General features: G+C 42.0%; 1 protein-coding gene across 1 annotated transcript in view; it reads left to right on the top strand.

Moving 5' to 3' along the window:
• The window catches only part of LOC124711637, an 86,143-nt gene extending 71,472 nt beyond the window's left edge, over positions 1-14,671 (top strand). Inside the window, exons 6-7 of the mRNA XM_047241823.1 lie at positions 3,316-3,557; positions 14,366-14,671. The gene's annotated coding sequence lies outside the window, so the exon portion shown is untranslated. The remainder of the gene's footprint in view (positions 1-3,315; positions 3,558-14,365) is intronic.
• The last annotated feature ends 2,007 nt before the right edge of the window (positions 14,672-16,678 follow it).

The raw sequence follows: 16,678 nt of genomic DNA, 5'->3' as shown, positions 1-16,678 counted from the left end.
GATTGTTTATATAGTCCTCCCTGATAATTTTCTTTTGCTGATTCTCCTATTCTATTTCGTCTTGGTCATTTTCTGTATTTGAGAAGATTTTCTTACGACATATATTTTTTTTTTATTTATTTATTTCCAAATTATAGACCTGTTACCTGATGTTTAAAACAGGTCGTATATCTTACAATTTTCGTTTTTCATCTTTTTACAGTTTTCTTTCCTTTTGTTTTATCTACAAAAATTACGACATATACCTGCAGTTTCCTTTATCTTCTTATGTAAGCTAAAGTCGTCATCTATTTGTTGCAGTCGTTCCAACTCTTTACATTGTTGTTTCAGCCAGTTATTTTTTGCTGCTCTTATCTCCTTTCTTATGACTTTCTGCATGTCCCTACGTTTGTCCTGATTTATTTCGTTTTTGTACTTTCTTCTTTTTTTTAAATAATGCCAAAATTTCGTCTGTCAGCCAATTTTTCTTTCGTGTTTTCTGTTTGTAACCTATTTCATTTTCCACAACATCTGTCACAATTTTATGTATTTCGTCCCATACGTTGTTTATATTTGTTCCTTCTCCTAGTTGTGGTTTAAATGTTTCTGTAACTCTTCCCCTGATTTTTGTGGTTACCTTGTTTTCGATATCTTCATCCGTAAGGCGATCGTATTCTATTTTCCACTGTTGTGTATGTTTTTTGACATTCGTAATTTTTATTTTTATTTCTACTAATAGGTGCATGCCCTCGTTACCGAGGATGCAAAGCGCTTGTTAAGCAGAATGTAATCTACTTGATTCCGTACTTTACTGTCAAGGGGGTCAACTGGAGCTCTCTATGTGTACAAGCGTCTAGTTGGTAACTCAAACCAAGTGTTTGTTATCTTCATCCTTTACTCTTGACAAAAATAACAAAGCCGTTCGCCTCGATCATTAAGTACCCATAATCCACATGGACAGGCTAGTTCTTCAAATCTTCCCCCTCGTATTTTAGAGTTAAAATAAACCATTATTATCTCATGTTCTTCCTTTTACCAGCCTAAGAAGTTGCTTCAACTCTTCGTAGAACACTTCATCTTCAGCTGAATCTGATGTGGGCGCGTTTACTTGGATGATGTTGACATTAATTGGAATGGCATTAAGTTTAATTAAAGCCAGTCGATCTGAGTGGGGAAGAAATTTATTATAGATTTCGAAACTTCTTCTGAGGCAGTTAATCCCACGCCTTTTCTGTATCTATTGTCTTGATTCCCTGAATAGTAGATAGTTCCTCCGTGAACCTCACACATTCCAGCATGTGTCCACCACGTCTCTGCCACTCCTAGAATATGTTTTCATTCTTCCCATTTCCTGCATTAAGTTTGGTTATTTCCCAGATTCATGCAAACTCTGTACGTTCCAGGTACCGATCCTTACTTAGTTTCGAAGATTCATGTTGCTACTCTCAGGAGCAATTGACAGAGTTCCCACGGGAGATCCGATTGTGGAACTATTTATACCTCCTAAAAATTTTGGGTTAAATATGCTTGTCTTTTTGGCTTATGTGATTCTCTTGGGAATTATTGTCGGAGGTAGTTTCCGGTTGCCATCCTCCCCATGTGACACAGAAAACTGGAAAATTTCCACAACCCAATAAAACTAGAAGTGATGAAGGAAAGAAATTGCATTCATAGTAACTGAAACTTTACAACTTACCATTTACGAAACACTGATGGCATTTATCATTTTTAAAAAGTTACGTCCTTTAGGTGGCCTCCTCCTGTACGAATACATTTGTGAAATCTGCTGTTGAGATTCCTCATTGACCGCTGCAACATCTCAGCTGGAGTACTGTAAATTGCATCCGTAATTCTCTGTTTTAACTCATCCAAGGTTCTTGGTCGAGTCCTGTAGACTTTGCTCTTGAGGTACCCCCACCACAAGAAAAAAATCACAAACGGATAAATATGATGATCTAGGGGGCCAAGGAATGGTATCGAATCGTTAGATCACACGGTTGCCAAACAATTCTCGCACATGTGGCACTGATTGCCGTGCAGTATGTGAAGTTGCTCCGTCCTTCTTGAACGTTAGGAAAGTTATTCAGGCAAGTGTAAGGAAAGTTCGTAACATCTCCACATAACGATCGGCATTGATAATTATTGCTTTTCCCTGTTAATTTGTGAAAAAATACGGTCCGATAATCCCATATGATGAAACGCCACACCGTAGTGTCACTTTACTAGCGTGTAAAAGGCGCTCATCGCTCATGAGCGTCATTATGACTTTTGTTTGCCCAGTAACGGTAGCTCTGTTTATTCACATAACCTGTGAGATGAAAATGTCCCTCATCTGACATCCACAACTTGTTTAAGGATTCACCGTCATTGTCTATTTTTGTTCTCACTTGTTGACAGAATTCTAATCGTAACCGGAAATCGTTGTCCTTCAGTTGTTCCACCATCTGTAGTATGTATGGATGAAATTATAAATCAAGATGAAGAATTCTGCGAACATTCTTTCGGGACATTCCAACCAATGCTGCTTGCTTACGAATTGAACGCCTTGGACTTCGTAAGACAGACTCGCGTACATCAACGTTCGCTGTAGAACGCTCACTTCTTGATCGTCCTGTTGGTTTCTTCTTGAGGGCAGATCCAGTCTTTTAAAAATTATTAATCCATCACTGTATCGCGTATTTCGGCGGAACGGCATCATGACGTTCTAAATTGTAAAAACTATAATATCTGATGTTATCATAACAATTACAATTGATTGACTTAATGCTATTTCTACATCAAAGATTAGAAAAATTACAGAAATTAAAAAGCGCTACCAAACTGTCATTGTTTTTTTAAAACATTTTATGGCTAACGCACGCTGTTGTCCGTTCCACTGATCCATGATTACTGAAATGGCGTTCTGTTTACTCGCTAACTGTCACCAACCCGCAGTGCTGCCAGCTGCCCATGGCTGCCCCTACTCATTTCAAGCATTCCCATTATTCTGTGTCAGCTTGTAGTAAACAGCCGCTCTTAACGTAGAGAACAGGCGCTACGTGAAGCCGATCCTCTGGAGTATAGACGCTGCCAACATTGCTGGTTTTGGTCCACCCCAGGTGTTTCATTTCCCCGGTACGACCCACATCTGGGAGGCATTCCCCGATGCACCCTATTAGCATCTGGATCATTTTGATCAGATAGTGTATGCTGTCATATACTAGTTTAATAATCCGTTTCTTCCGTTTTTAGCAGTACCATCTTGCAAAAGCGACACTCGCTATCCCGCACCGCTATGTAATTGCTGCACTGTCGACAGATGAAATATTTGACCATCGGTCTCTGACTGTACTGCAGGTGGAGACAAAGAAGTGGAGGCTTCGCTGATGGACCTGGCGCAGCAAGCGGGCCTCCGGGTGTTTCACGAAGACGTGGAGCTGGGCCGGACTGTTCCCAGCGTGCTCCTGGGTCCCTCCAGTTGCGAATCGGAGCCGCCACCCGGCTACCTCCACCACTTCCAGGTGACTGGAAACTTCACGCCGGTCACGAAACACTGCGCCTTCGGCCAAGTGGACCGACCAGACGAACGACAAGACCCGGTGAGGAAAATATTTTTAAGACTTTCTGGATCTATATGCAGATATTGATGTTAGTCTATGTACGATGGTCGCTCCAAAGGAAGTGCACAATGTTCTTTTTTTTTAACTTCTAATTAATTTTCCATATTTTTGGTATTTTTTTCAGTATGTTAATACATTCTTGAGAGGCAAATTGTAATACTTCCACATAGTCTCTGTCCCTTTAAACTGGGTTACGCCACTGTGGAACTAAGACTTGTAAACCTGTGTGGTAAAAGTCAGAATCAGCACATCTGAGCCACTGCTTAGGAGCCTTTTTAAGGGCGTGAATTCTTCAAATCTAGTTCCACGACGGTATTCCGTAAGTTGACTGAAGAGGTGGTAATCCCATGGTGCCAAGTCAGGGTAGATGTGTAGGTATTTCAGTGTTGTCCAGTCGTAAACGTTCTCGGAACCCACCTGGCCCAAATATTTTTCAACTATTTCAATATTCTGCACATATTCGCTTCCCCCTCTCCAATTCGGATTGGCAGTTCGTTCAGTGTTACGCGTTTTTCAGCCATAATTAGTTTGTGAATACGCTGCACAGTGGAATCTGTGCAGTTTTCGGTCTGCCGCTGCGCGGGGTCCGAAGTATTGGCGTGCCCACATTCACCAATAATCTGCTTGCTCAATGAATAACTGTACTGCGATCAACAGCGTCATTCCCATAAACCGTCTTCAATCTCTTGTGAAACTGTGGCACTGTCTCGTTATCACATGACAGGAACGCTGTAACAGCACTTTGCTTCAGACAAACATCAAGTGAAACAGCTTTCTTGAGGGAGTGATACGCCAGCATCACTGGTGGAAACATTTTGAAATCCTAAGCACACCCTGGACCCAGCACACAGCCAACTAAAATCACAGCGCCAATTGAGAGCCACAACCGCCCACGAAGGCGGCTGCAGACAACCGACGCGTTGTGCCACGGCGTTGTGCGGAAGGGGTGGGGAGCGATCGCAGTATAAAGGATGCGGAATATAGAGAAGGCAATCATTCTGCTGGTATCACCTGAAGATGACGGCAAGGTACGATGTCGAAATATCGCGTTACGAAGATGACTACACGCGGCTGGACACCTGAGAGCAGTATAAACAGCAAATGTGTAGAACGAAAGTTGGACGCATTTCTTTTGGAGTGACCTTCGAATAACCGCAACAAGGCTCTACAAATACAACACTATAATGTACAATCATCAAGGTCATTAACGTGACGCACGTACACACTTGATACTTGATAAGAGATAAGAGCAAGGCGACGGCTGACCAGAACTACTGAGACACTGCCCTAGACAGAAACACAAGATTTCACATGTATGATGCCAACGATGATTTCCTGTGTATGGACCTAAATTTTAACGCATATACGAGAGCGCGCTGAAAAGTAATACCTCCAACATTTTTTGCTGTTCTCAATATCGGTTAAACACATGTCATGCTTATTACTTGGTCGAGTTTCCCGCTTCGCTTACGCAAGTTACAAACCTCTGCCGCTAGAGGGCTCGGAACTGTAACATGTAACGTGGCGTTGTGTATCGTAAGTATGTCGGTGAATGGGAAACAGCTCAGAAAATTGAAAGAACGAATTCGAAGAACTTGTTCACCCATGGAGGACCCTCTGCTTCGGAATGACAATGCCAGACCACGCACGAGCGCTGCGACTTCTGAAACAATCAGAGGCCTTTGTTTTATCGTCTTCGATCATCCTTCATACAGTCCAGACTTGGCCCCATCCGACTTTCATCTGTTTCCAAAACTTAAAGCACAGCTTCGAGGACTTCAGTTTGATGATGGTGAAGTGGTGCAATAAGAGGTGAGATTGTGGCTCCGTCAACAAAGTAAAGCATTCTACAGTGACGGTAACAACAAACTGGTCCCTCTTTGGGAGAAATGTGTTCGACACCAGGGTGACTATGTTGACAAACTCCCCCGCACGAATCCGCCCGGCGGACTTGTGTCGAGGTCCGGTGAGCCGGTCCGTCTGTGGATGGTTTTTAGGCGGTTTTCCATCTGCCTCGGCAGTGCGACTGGTTCCCCTTATTCCGCCTCAGCTACACTATGTCGGCGATTGCTGCGCAAACAAGTTCTCCACGTACGCGTACACCACCATTACTCTACGACGCAAACATAGGGGTTACACTCGTCTGGTGTGATACGTTCGCTGGGGGGGGGGGGGGGGGGGTCCACCGGGGGCGTAACCGCACAATAACCCTGAAAGAGTGGTTCGGTGTGGGGTGGCGGAGGGGTGAAGTGGGCTGCGGTAGTCGTCGTGGGGTTGTGGACCACCGCGACTGAGGCGGGGATGGAGCCTCTCCGACGTTTCTAGGCCCCCGGTTAACGTACAATACAATACAATGTTCACAAATAAAGATTTAGAATTATAATAAAATTAGTTTTCTTTAATAAACTTTAAGACTTTCCACATCAAAAGTTCGGAGGCATTACTTTGCAGCAAGCCTTTGTAATGCTATGACACTTTTGATCACTTTGCACATCTGTGAACTTGAGCAACAGCCTAAATGGTAATAAATTCGTCATTTGATTATTCTTTTATTTCGCTTTGGACGCTATCGCGATTTCGGGTTCATAGATTCGCTATTTGGTTTTTCTTTTACTCACCATAAGACACTATTGCTACTTCGGGTCTATAGTCATCTTCAAGTTTCTCATTATCATTATGCATACTTCACTGTCGCATTTAATGCAAAAAGTCGTCACGAATGAGAGACGACTGCTATCTACTTGTTCACGATGTCCAGGCGACACAATATAAGCAGCTAGTTCCATAGGCTCTACGATCCAAGAGCTTGTAAACGATTGCGCACGCATTTCCTTGCAGTTGTAAGGAGGAAAACTCAGAGTAACTATTTTAAGTAGCTAAGATGGAGGATGTGACAGCGCCAGGAAGTGTTAACTGTCACATACGATAGCCACTTCCTGCATCTACCGGATATGCTACACACTCGCCTTTCGAAATGTGTGTTGTGACATTTTTTTCTGGTCTTGAGAACCTCGTACATATATTGCTAGCCATTAAACAGCAACGTCATCAAGACAGCGTGCAAGAAACGACAAATTGCCGTGTTTTGCTCAATATGTTACGATATGCAAATGGTCAGCATTTCAGTGCAGCCCCATGTAGGTAGAAGTAACGTCCTCTACACGCTGTTTATACGAAAAGTTCCCTCAAAGAAAACAGCATTTGAATGTTGGTTCATTGTGAGAAGACAGCATTATCCCTTGTGTAAGAAAGGGTCAACATCTGTCGAAATAAGACAGACTCTGTTTATTGTTCCGCTTTATAAAACTTTGAGTTACTCTGGAACTCACGTGTGTCATCCGAATTCTCAATCGAAATATTCAAAAGAGTGATACTGCCATGTACAATATTAATTGCGTCAGGGAGGGCAGACATAGTGACAAAAGTCATGAGACAGCGATTGAAAATATGCAGATGGCGGTACCATCGCGTACGCAAGGCCTAGAAGGGCAGTGCATTGGCGGAGATGATATATGTAATGTGACTCATGTGCAGGGATTTCCGACATGATTATGGCCGCACGACTGGAATTAAGTCTTTGATCGTGGAATGGCAGTTGGAGCTAAACGTATGGAACATTCCACTTTGGAAATCGTTATTAAGAAATTCAATATTCCAAGATCCACAGCGTCAATAGTGTGCTAGGAATACCAAGTTTGAGACATTAGCACTCACCATGGACAACGTAATGGCCAAAGGCTTTCACTTAACAACCGAGAGCAGCAGCGTTTGCAGTGCTAACAGACAAGCAGACTGTGTGAAATAACAGTAGAAATCAATGTAGGACGTACGACGAACGTATTTGTTAGAACAGTGCAGCGAAATGTGGCGTTAATGGGCTATGGCAGCAGACGACCGAGGCGATTGCCTTTGCTAACAGCGCGACATCGCCTGCAGCAGCTCTCCTGAGCTCGTGACTGTTGCATATGGACCCTAGACGACTGGAAAACCGTGGCCTGGTCAGATAAGCCCTGATTTCAATTGGTGAGAGTTGACAGTAAGGTGGGGTGCATACCCCACGAAGCCGTGGACCCAAGTTGTCAACAAGACATTGTGCAAGCTGGTGAAGGCTCAATAATTGTGTGGGGCTGTTTTTACATGGAATGAACTGGGTCCTCTGGTCCAACTGAACCGATCATTGCCAGGAAATGGCCATGTTCGACTACCATTTGCAACCATTCATGGACTTGACGTTCCCAAACATTGATCGAATTTTTATGGATGACAGTGCTCCATGCCATCGTGCCACAATTGGTAGCGACTACTTTGGAGAGCCCATGAACCATGGACCTTGACGTTGGTGGAGAGGCTTGCGTGCCTCAACGATACAGATAGCCGTACCGTTACTGCGAACGGCTGAAAGCAAGGGGAAACTACAGCCGTAATTTTTCCCGAGGGCATGCAGCTTTACTGTACGATTAAATGATGATGGCGTCCTCTTGGGTAAAATATTCCGGAGGTAAAATAGTCCTCCATTCGGATGTCCGGGCGGGGACTACTCAAGAGGACGTCGTTATCAGGAGAAAGAAAACTGGCGTTTTACGGATCGGAGCGTGGAATGTCAGATCCCTTAATCGGGCAGGTAGGTTAGAAAATTTAAAAAGAGAAATGGATAGATCAAAGTTAGATATAGTGGGAATTAGTGAAGTGCGGTGGCAGGAGGAACAAGACTTCTGGTCAGGTGACTACAGGGTTATAAACACAAAATCAAATAGCGGTAATGCAGAAGTAGGTTTAATAATGAATAGGAAAATAGGAATGCGGATAAGCTACTACAAACAGCATAGTGAACGCATTATTGTGGCCACGATAGATACGAAGCCCACACCCACCACAGTAGTACAAGTTTATATGCCTACTATCTCAGCAGATGATGAAGAAATTGATGAAATGTATGATGAGATAAAAGAAATTATTCAGGTAGTGAAGGGAGACGACAATTTAATAGTCATGGGTGACTGGAATTCAAGAGTAGGAAAATGGAGAGAAGGAAACATAGGTGATTATGGATTGGGGGCTAAGAAATGAAAGAGGAAGCCGCCTGGTAGAGTTTTTGCGCAGAGCATAACTTAATCATAGCTAACACTTGGTTTACGAATCATGAAAGAAGGTTATATACATGGAAGAACCCCGGAGATACTAAAAGGTATGAAATAGATTGTATAATGGTAAGACAGAGATTTAGGAACCAGGTTTTAAACTGTAAGACATTTCCAGGGGCAGATGTGGACTCTGACCACAATCTATTGGTTATGAATAGATTAAAACTGAAGAAACTGCAAAAAGGTGGGAATTTAAGGAGATGGGACCTGGATAAACTGACTAAACGAGAGGTTGTACAGAGTTTCAGGGAGAGCATAAGGGAACAATTGACAGGAATGGGGGAAATAAATACATTAGAAGAAGAATGGGTAGCTCAGAGGGATGCAGTAGGGAAGGTAGCAGAGGATCAAGTAGGTAAAAAGACGAGGGCTAGTAGAAACCCTTGGGTAACAGAAGAAATACTGAATTTAAGTGATGAAAGGAGAAAATATAAAAATGCAGTAAATGAAGCAGGCAAAAAGGAATACAAACGTCTCAAAAATGAGATCGACAGGAAGTGCAAAATGGCTAAGCAGGGATGGCTAGAGGACAAATGTAAGGATGTAGAGGCGTATATCACTAGGGGTAAGATAGATACTGCCTACAGGAAAATTAAAGAGACCTTTGGAGAAAGGAGAACCACTTGCATGAATATCAAGAGCTCAGATGGAAACCCAGTTCTAAGCAAAGAAGGGAAAGCAGAAAGGTGGAAGGAGTATACAGAGGGTCGATAAAGGGCGATGTACTTGTGGGCAATATTATGGAAATGGAAGAGGATGTAGATGAAATGGGAGATACGATACTGCGTGAAGAGTTTGACAGAACACTGAAAGACCTAAGTCGAAACAAGGCCCCGGGAGTACACAACATTCCATTAGAACTACTGATGGCCTTGGGAGAGCCAGTCCTGACAAAACTGTACCATCTGGTGAGCAAGATGTATGAGACAGGCGAAATACCCTCAGACCTCAAGAAGAATATAATAATTCCAATCCCAAAGAAACCAGGTGTTGACATATGTGAAAATTACCAAACTATCAGTTTAATAAGTCACAGCTGCAAAATACTAACGCGAATTCTTTACAGACGAATGGGAAAAGTGGTAGAAGCCGACCTCGGGGAAGATTAGTTTGGATTCCGTAGAAATACTGGGACACGTGAGGCAATACTGACCCTACGACTTATCTTAGAAGCTAGATTAAGGAAAAGGCAAACCTACGTTTCTAGCATTTGTAGACTTAGAGAAAGCTTTTGACAATGTTGACTGGAATACTCTCTTTCAAATTCTAAACGTGGCAGAGGTAAAATACAGTGAGCGAAATGCTATTTACAATATCTACAGAAACCAGATGGCAGTTATAAGAGTCGAGCGGTATGAAAGGGAAGCAGTGGTTGGGAAGGAAGTGAGACAGGATTGTAGCCTCTCCCTGATGTTAATCAATCTGTATATCGAGCAAGCAGTGTAGGAAACAAAAGAAAAATTCGAAGTAGGTATTAAAATCCATAGAGAAGGAATAAAAACTTTGAGGTTCGCAAATGACATTGTAATTCTGTCAGAGACAGCAAAGGACTTGGAAGAGCAGTTGAACGGAATGGACAGTGTCTTGAAAGGAGGGTATAAGATGAACATCAACAAAAGCAAAACGAGGATAATGGAAAGTAGTCGAATTAAATTGGGTGATTCTAAGGGTATTAGATTAGGAAATGAGACACTGAAAGTAGCAAAGGAGTTTTGCTATTTGGGGAGCAAAATAATTGATGATGTTCGAAGTAGAGAGGATATAAAATATAGACTGGCAATGGCAAGGGAAGCGTTTTTGAAGAAGAAAAATTTGTTAACATCGAGTATGGATTTAAATGTCAGGAATTCGTTTCTGAAAGTATTTGTATGGAGTGTAGCCATGTATGGAAGTGAAACGTTGACGATAAATAGCTTATACAAGAAGAGAATAGAAGCTTTCGAAATGTGGTGCTACAGAATAATGCTGAAGATTAGATGGGTAGATCACATAACTAATGAGGAGGTATTGAATAGAATTGGGGGGAAGGGAAGCTTGTGGCACAACTTGACTAGAAGAAGGGATCGGTTGGTAGGACATGTTCTGAGACATCGAGGGATCACCAATTTATTATTGGAGGGCAGCGAGGAGGGTAAAAATCGTAGAGGGAGACCAAGAGATGAATACACTAAGCAGATTGAGAAGGATGTGGGCTGCAGTAGGTACTGGGAGATGAAGCAGCTTGCACAGGATAGAGTAGCATGGAGAGCTGCGTCAAACCAGTCTCAGGACTGAAGACCACAACAACAACAACACAACTTTGGAGATTTTTCTGGCCACCCAGATCACCCGACATGAATCCCATCGAACATTTATGGGACATAATCGAGAGGTCAGTTCGTGCACAAAATCCTGCACCGGCAACACTTTCGCAATTATAGACGGCTATGGAGGCAGTATGCCGCAGTATTTGTGCAGAGGTCTTCCAACGATTTCTTGTGTGCATGCCACGTCGAGATGCTGCATTACGCCAGGCAAAAGGAGATCAGACACGATATTAGGGGGTATCCCATGACTTTGTCGCCTCCGTGTACTGTCGCTCGGCCGGATCGTGTAGCTACGTCACGCACGCTGTGTCATGGGATGGGCTCGTTTATATGAAGCCAACTGTCGACACAGTCAGTGCGACGGCATCTGCAGCACCAAGGCCTGTGAGCATGGCGATCACTGTTGCAGCATCCCTTGATGCCGCAGAAAGCGAGGGGCGCCCACTGACACACACGGAACTGGCACCACGTCGTCCCTTCCGACCAGTCCCAGTCTGTGTACACCATCTCGATGGATGCCAACGTGTGTGTAGACTAGTGTGGTAATGAAAGTTGCCAGACTACATTCAGCATCATTCCGGCTCAACAAGTTGCGTGATCAAATTGGTGCTATTGAGTACACTATCCGATCACCTCCTGTTCACACAGATGGTGATTTGGACAGTTGGCGTCACTTTTCTGCCTTGATAACACTGATGGCTCTGCTCCATCTCCGAAATCTCTGTGTTGTTATCTCTCAACGATACAAAACAAGACTGCATGTAGGCCATAGTGTCCCGATCTGTCTCAATAGAGAGGCGTTGGACCCTACTCAGGACGTTCTCCATACCTCTCACCCGCTGGAAACATCTATCAGTTGTCAAGAAACTGTCATGCTATGTCTCCTCAGCCACTACAGTTGATGAATCCTGGTATAGGGCTAAAGCAGAATGGAAAGACGTAGCCGTCTCTGTCATTCGCACTCAATTTGATTCGATACCCATCCCAGTTAAAGCGTTGTTTGTGACAGCGGTGGGAGCTCAGTGCGCTAAATTTCGCTCGACGTATCCCCCAAATGAACTTCACTGTATGTGTTACTCCTACTACACTGTATACATACAGCAAGTAAACTTTTGTTATTTGTTCTCTGGGAATTACAATGGCAGGCAATGTGTACGATTCAGAAGTGGGATTAAAATCCTGTCGTGATTTTGTAATGTCACAATTGTCCTAGAAGAAGAATTGTAGAACCTGTTGAAAGGGATGAGCAGTTAATTCAGTTCAGAGTGTGAACTGAGAGTAAACCGAAGGAAGAACCGAAGTATTGAGTAGTAGTAGGAATGACATTAGCGGCGAACTTGAGTTCAAAATTGGGAACCACGTACCCGACAAATTGAGAGAATCTCCTATCTTGGAAGCAAAATAACTTGTAATGGTTAAAACAAGGAGAACAAGAGATGTTAATTAGCACAGGCAAAACGAGCATTAGTTGGAGGAAAAAAGTCGTCTAGCATAATCAAACATGGGACATATCTGCAGAAAGAATTTTCTGGGAATGTTCGGAGCAAAATATTGGTTGGAAGTCAATGATGCATTGCAGAAAAATAGGGAAAGAGAATAATTGAAATGTTTGAAATGTGATGTTACAGGACTGCGGAAAATAATCGCACTGATACTGTAATGAATTTTGCCGTGCAATGTTACGCTTATTTAGTGCTGGGTATTTGGTCGTATAAGTGATAGATTTTGGGCAGTGAACGGCCGCTAGGAGACTTTAACTTTGAGACACTATTACGTTTGTTCTGGAAGAGGGCAGACCTGCCTGAGGTGAGCTGAGTTATTGGGTCGTGTAGGTAACTGAGTCTGGGCGCTACAGTGCTCTTTCTCCTGTTGCATTATGGATCTGAGAATGGAAAGAATATGAGTTTCTACTCGTCATCTTAAGTGTGTTAATTTGTAAATCATTCTGGTGAACTCTGAATTATTTGGAGCTGGTCTTAGTTTTCGCGAATCTTCGATGACATTTAGCTTGGTGACTCTGGTAACATTCTCGTAGCGCTATCAATGCAACTTTACTGCATTTAATAAAATTATTTTTGTCTGCATTATAGTTTGTTGTCGTAGGGCCACATTCCCTTTTTTGAGTTTCAGTTTCTTGAATAAACATTACTCAACATCATTATCTGTTGTCTACAGCACCTATACATGTTCCCTGTTTATTAATTATTCGTTTACCTTTATTTAATATGTCTGTTTATGTTATTAATTCGCAATTCTAGTCAATGCATAGCCTATTTGACTATGCAGCTATAAGTTATTATTTGCAGCGAGTTAGCTGATGGGCTTGAAAGTAGTCGTGCGCAGCTCGAGCCCATGACTTCATCAGTCATTTTTTTTAAACAGTGCCGCGCAAAGCCCAGTTACCTATGGTGCGAGCGACAACAGGTAAATTCGCAGTTGTTTTGTTCGTACGGACTGTTGCTGAGAGAGAAAACCGTTATGTAACATCGCAGTCAGGGACTGAGCACGGAAAGAAATTTATGCCAAACATTAACAAGACAAGGTGAAGGATGATACGACATGTGTAAGACTTTCATGATGCTAGGCAGGGCTTTAGAGAGCGAAAGTTGTCGGAGAAGACTGTAGTACATCCAAGAATAATAACCGAGGACGGAATGTGTAATTGCTCTGAGATGAAGAGATTGAAATTAAATCTTGGCGTGGCACATGAGACCAGACCAAAACTATGTAAACAATGGATGCACCTGCACGACCAATAACAGCCTGATACTATTTCCATCACGAAAACTTCGGACATGAACGTAAGGGTCAGAAAAAAAAATTATGAAAGGTAGATGGGCAAATTATTTATTTCGAATACTGTTGTATGCGTTAAAGATTTGTTGCCGATATCAAATCAGTTAATTCTCTGGCGTTTTTCTTATCATTTGCTATGCTAATCAGCCGTCGTCCAATTGGGTATCACATTATGAATACTCATAACACATTTTTATGTGCTGTATCAAAGTTTCTGTACAATAATTCTGAAGCCATGTGTACCACATTTAATTGTTTTCTATACTCTATGTATAACTTTCATCCCTTCGTTCACTGATATTACTGCCAATCGTTTATTTCAAGTGTGAATTACACTACAGCTGAAGAGATCATTGATTACGTTTGTTCTAATATTGCTGGAGATGTTACTACATATGAGTAAATTGCTTCTTGGAAAGGATAAAAATAAACATTTCTCTACAGCGTTAATAATAATTCTGATGTTTCCTTTCTTTTATTATTTGCATTTATAAAGTGTTTTTCTTTCACTCTCCTTTCTAACACTTATCTGATGTGTTCACAGAATAATCCAGCTGGAGGCTTGCATTCTGACACGAGAATGTATTGACAGGTAATGAGAGTAAAATGGTGGACTAAATGTCACTTTGATGAAGAATACTAACGAAGCTGGTACATAGAATTTGACTTGAAATTGTACTGAAATAAGTTTATGTAACAACAAGAAAAATACGGAACGTCAGCTATAGTTTAGTTGAGAGCAGATTTCGTACTGAGTGTGATGCTATGAAATGATGCTGCTAACTTCTACGTATTCCTTGTTTTATCTGTCTGATGGAGATATAAACGATTGAAAACCACATTACTTTAATTGCAGAAAGTACTATTTTATTAATTTCCAATCCATATGTTCTCATGTGACTTCTGAAAATTTCCCGGCGTATTTCTTCTTCTAATAATTTCCTGGTATGCAGCCGGATCCCGTCGACATTCTGCCACAATATTTCGGCCCAGAGACGTCCGGTCATCATCAGGTGAGTACACAACTACTGAAGAGCCCAGGTGCAGTCGCGGTATTTATGCCGAATCTAGCGGAAGCGAAATGTACTGGCATCCTACAGCGCATGCGTCAGATGTTGACATGCGCGGCATAGCCGAGTTGTACGTGCTGCCCTCGGTGGTGCACCTGGGCTCTTCAGTAGTTGTGTACTCACCTGATGATAGTCGGATGTCTCTGGGCCGAAATATCGTAGCAGAATGTCGACCGGATCCGGCTGCATACCCGGAAATTATTAGAAGAACATATGTTCTCAGTTTCTGCTAATATGTTTGTTAAATAAGTGCTGTCAGCAAGAAACAGATTTGCTCTCTTGTAAAGCTACGTTTGGTATTTACACAACTGAGTAGGCAATGGAAGAAATCTCTTGGATATAATTTCATTTTTGCTGTAGCTGAACATGACAATAATAAAGACTCACGAAGATGATTTCTGCCTCTAATAGTACAGAGTATTACTTTACGAAACAATGCTGTATACTTCACAACATTCTATCAGCGAATAATGGTTGTATTCAGTGAAACAGACCCTAATGCAGTATTATGGTTTTACAGTAGTGATAATGAACTTATTTTGATAAAATTAATTCATTGCAATGCTGAAATCACAAAAAAATGAAAATATCCTTGCGGCAAAAGTAGACACTTTCTGTAGATAGGTAATATAATATTTCTGCTCGGCTTCAGAGCTAATCATTGATAATGTTTGCTAGTGAAATTGATAAGAACAACAACATTGTAAGGAAGAACGAGACTTTCTGGTAAAGGAAATAAAATGAATAAAAGGTTTACCTTAAAACTGGAGTAGCTGGTTTTCGTGGTTAGTCATTGATAGCGTGGCGCTAGACCGCGTATCGGTAGTAAATGTTTGAATCGCCAATGCTGGGGCGCATAAAAATGCTTGCAACAGATTTTAATCGGACTTTTCAAATCATGAAAAGATTTTGAAGACAGGTTGTATGATTGGTCATACAAATTTGCATATAGGTTGCCACAATAGCAGTCGATTCAGACATTAGAAATAACGCACCTCTTATCAAAGCGAGAGTCTACATCGGAAGCTAAGACAGAAGAGAGTGAGGGAGACAAGATCCGCCACTAAAGTAACTAGAATCATTTGTTTCAACAGACATTAGTTCACATTTTTGAGAGTTACTGATTGTGCTTACATAACTTTCTTCGTCTATGGATTGGTCGGTTATCCGATTAATTTAGATGAAGGGATGACACACGCCCCCTTGAATGGTGGTGACATAGTTTATCTTCTAACTTGGCGACGCCGTTCAACAAGTAGTGAGGTGGTGGCTGTTAATTATCTGTTATTCTCATAATCATTTCTCTTTAACTCACATTCACATTAATAATTCAGTAACTTACCTTACAATACATTGTGCAGAGTTTTAGCTTTATATGCTTTTGAGTTCATAAATAACAGATGGTAGTTCTATTTACACAGTTATTGTCTTTACTCAGTTTGGGAACTGCATCGTCCTTTTCTTTTGACTGCAACGTTCTGAACGTACTTATTTTTTTGTCGATATTGGATGCTACATAGTCGTTTAACTGTTAAGAAACAGATTGGTTTACATGAGGAATAAAGGTTCCAGTTTTAGTTTCTCCACTGATTCCGTATAACAATATATTATGTGTCTAGACGTAGAACCGTTGTCGACGTAGAAACCACGTGTAACGGGTGACGATTCAGGATGACGAATGGTACCAGCCCAAGGATCAGGACGCAAGGAAGGAGTTGTCTGTCCGGACTGTCATCTGGCGTTGTAGGATGACCAGGATGTCATTCGGGTAGGGTTCAGGTGCTCAA

Source organism: Schistocerca piceifrons, chromosome 8 (genome assembly GCF_021461385.2).
Source record: "Schistocerca piceifrons isolate TAMUIC-IGC-003096 chromosome 8, iqSchPice1.1, whole genome shotgun sequence".
NCBI lineage: Eukaryota > Metazoa > Arthropoda > Insecta > Orthoptera > Acrididae > Schistocerca > Schistocerca piceifrons.
This window is presented reverse-complemented; position numbering and strand designations above follow the sequence as displayed.